This window comes from Notothenia coriiceps, unplaced genomic scaffold (genome assembly GCF_000735185.1).
Source record: "Notothenia coriiceps isolate Sejong01 unplaced genomic scaffold, NC01 NC01_scaffold00033885, whole genome shotgun sequence".
NCBI lineage: Eukaryota > Metazoa > Chordata > Actinopteri > Perciformes > Nototheniidae > Notothenia > Notothenia coriiceps.
The window spans coordinates 220,817-224,218 of record NW_011366586.1 but is presented as its reverse complement, the minus strand read 5'-3'; positions in this window follow the sequence as shown (position 1 = coordinate 224,218).

The following is a 3,402-nucleotide window of genomic DNA, read 5'->3' as shown; positions in this document are numbered from 1 at the left end:
TGACGCAAACGATGACGCAATGACGCAGCACCAGTCGGACTCTGGGCGTTGTGAAAAGAGCCGGAGCTAAATCGAAGAACCGGTTCTGAACATGAAAAGCTCTAGCACGGAGCTTGAACCGGAGTTGCGTTGGTGTGAATGAGGTATTTGACTCTTCATAACGTTGGACGTGCATCCTCTGGCCTACTAGTGGTTGAAGTTTGACCGTTTCTGAAATATTATAGTAGTGAAATAAAGTGGCCATTCAATCGCCTGATGAAATCAGAAACTGGTGAAAGATATCCACCTAAAACAAGCATTTACATGTTATAACATTTCTTGACAATAAGTGCTTTTCCACTGAGGCCGTGTCAGCGTCTGGTATGGAGCCAGAGAAACCATTTAAACCAGTTTTTTTATGCTTCAATAGCAGAGGCACCAGCTCCCGGTTCTTAAAAATGTGTTCAACTCAGGCACCAACTCTCTCTCCCCGGCCAGCACCAAGAACCAAATATGTAAGAGGATAACTGCGGAAGCTGATGCTTGATTTTACAAGAGCAAAAACACTTGGTGCAGAGTTTGGAGAAGAGGATCAGAGCTAAATCCCAGATCAAAAGCACGCTAAAGGGTCTTTGAGCATGTTTCTCTCAGTGATTGTGATGTTATGTTAAATGTGTGTTTTTTCGTGCATTGTGTCTTGATATTTGTCCATGTTGATGTTGCAAATGGAGCTGCTGTCAAATTTCAGACTTGATCCGACCATTAAAGTATTATCGTATAGTACAGTATAAAGTAGGGCTGCTCGATTATGGCAAAAATCAGAATCTCGATTATTTGGGTCAATAATTGTAATTGCGATTATTCATTGACTTTGAAAACATCCATTTATTGGAGAAAAACTTTTTGAATAGTATGTTTTTAACAGTTGATTACCCTGAACTTTAAGTATAATTCAACTGAAAAACCAAAAAAAATGCTGGGAAATGCAGGGACTTCCATATGGATGTCATGACGCAGCGCCTATCAGGCTCTAATCTGTGGAAAAGCGGGTTCCCAAGTTAAACCAACAGTGAACGAACACTAGTCCGTTTACATTACTCAACAGGAACTAATCTAAGTGGAAAAGGAAAGTAAAGTAGCAAAGTTGTTTGAAGCCATTTCCATGACAAAATCTTTTAACCGTCACATTTTAAGTCATAATGTAACGTCTATGTTCTTAACACATGACTCATTATGTGTGAGGGGGAATAACCCTCCATATTTTGGAGAATTTGTTTCATAGTGTAAGCCATACAGTGGAAAACCTGGCAATGGTCTCGTAGACTAGAAACAGTTTCTTTGTCTGACATTTAATGTTTTTTCTCATGGGCAACAGAAGAGCTGTAGGTGACTCAACAGCAGCATTGGCTCTCGTCACGTTGACAATAAAATACTCAAAAGATCGCTTTAATAAGTGAGTAGTTACTCTGTGGTTATTCGACGGATTTTCCGTGTAACAAAGCGCCAAGGAGTTTGCTTTTTGGCATTTTAAATGTTGATCAATGGCACTAACTGTCTCATACTGAATTATGACATTTCTTTCGAAGGGATCGTGGAGATAGTTTTAGAAAAGATCAGATTTGACACTTTTGGTCTTCTGGTTAAAAATCATGTTTTTCTGCTTCTTGAATCGACTTCCTCCACATGTGAACTTCCATGGACTTTGATTAGAAGCTGATCTGACAAAATAAGTTTCCCTCAAAACGTTGATGACGATGCATTTTCATTGTGTGTGAATGTACTTATTAGGAAACAAGGATGCATTAAAGGCATTATTGTGACTTAAACAGCGCCATTTGGACTGGCCTACACAGAGGGAAACACTCAGCATCTCTTCAGTGAAACTTCTCTGCTGCCAACATTAGAAACCTGTGGTTGAGGAGGCCATATAGCTGTGAATGTGCTTAAATGTTGATCAAAAAAGAGTATGTGTCACCGAGCAAACTTACCCTGTAAAAAAAAGCAATAAAAGATATGTTTAGACGTGCTGTGGTATAAAAATGTCTGACTTTCTGTGCTGCTCTTTCAGATATGTTACCATGCAACAACTGATTGACATGAGTGATGGTGAGCAAACCTGATGTTTCTATTTCATCTGTGTGCAGCTGCTGAACAAACAGCAAGGCGGCAAATAAGCACAAAATTAGAGCAAATCGGCTTCTAATACTTTCCCCTTTGAGGATATGGAGGGTAAGTGTGCGTCACTGAGTGCAGGAGCACACAGCGAGTATTTACACCTCTGAATAGAGTTTGGTGGGAGAAGGTGGGGAGACACACCTTTCCTCAACCTCAGGCCAACATGTTTAACTTTCAGCTGAAAGCACACAGACACCAGCGGCACACACATGTGGCAGTATATACTGTACGCATACCGGAGTGGGCGCACACATGCAGGCAAACACGGGCTCACTCAAACATGCCTCTAGATTTTTTTTGTCCTTTAAACAAACAACAAAATACTAAGAAATAGCATACAGCTCTCAGTATGTTTTTAATACGAAAGAGGAGAAGGGACACGTGAAAAAAGTACTGTCTAAAGTACAAATGTGACATACTTGTTTTGAGTATTTCGACTTAAATAATACACACAAGATGGATGCTCTATACTTTGCAGTGAATGCCATGTTCCTGTCCTTTCCTTGAGGGGTCTATGGGGTGTAACTGGGTTGTAAATGACATTGTTATAGAGGCCAAGTGCCATTAACACTGACGCAGGTTATTTTTTTACTGCTACTTTACTTGGTTTTTGAGAAAATGATTTTAACGAAGTTAGTTTTTTGGCTTGACCCGTTATACAAAAGAAACTGAAAGATGTTCATTTGTTTAGTGCCATTATTAAGAAGCCATGGGGTGGGTGATCATGGTGTATGAGGAGTTATATATAACTCTCATACTGTATGTCAGGATATATACCTGTATACTTCCCTATTTTAACTTCTTAATCACACAGATGCAATTAGTGTCACTTAGAGTTACATGACTTCCACTTTAATCATAGTGGGGTTAGACATTTGAAACGTTAGAATCAATGTGACAACATGAAATAAAACTTGACTCATGACCTCTCTTTGACTAGCTTTTCGTCTTGAAAATACCTCAACACTAGCCTAAAAATCATGATGTATGCTAATTTAACAAGGTGGGTTATGAATCAATTAATTCCCTTTGTACTTTAAAGGTGACCTATCATGCAAAATGCACTTTTGTACATCTTTTATACATGAATATGTGTCCCCGGTGTTCCAGGGAACTCACCAAGTGTCAGAAAACACAACCCTCTCTATTTTCCTCCATACCCAAATCTCTTAAAAAGGGGCTGCAACGGATCTGATACTGGCTGATCCAGATTTGAACACTTCTATGACGTCACAGAAGTGGCGCTAC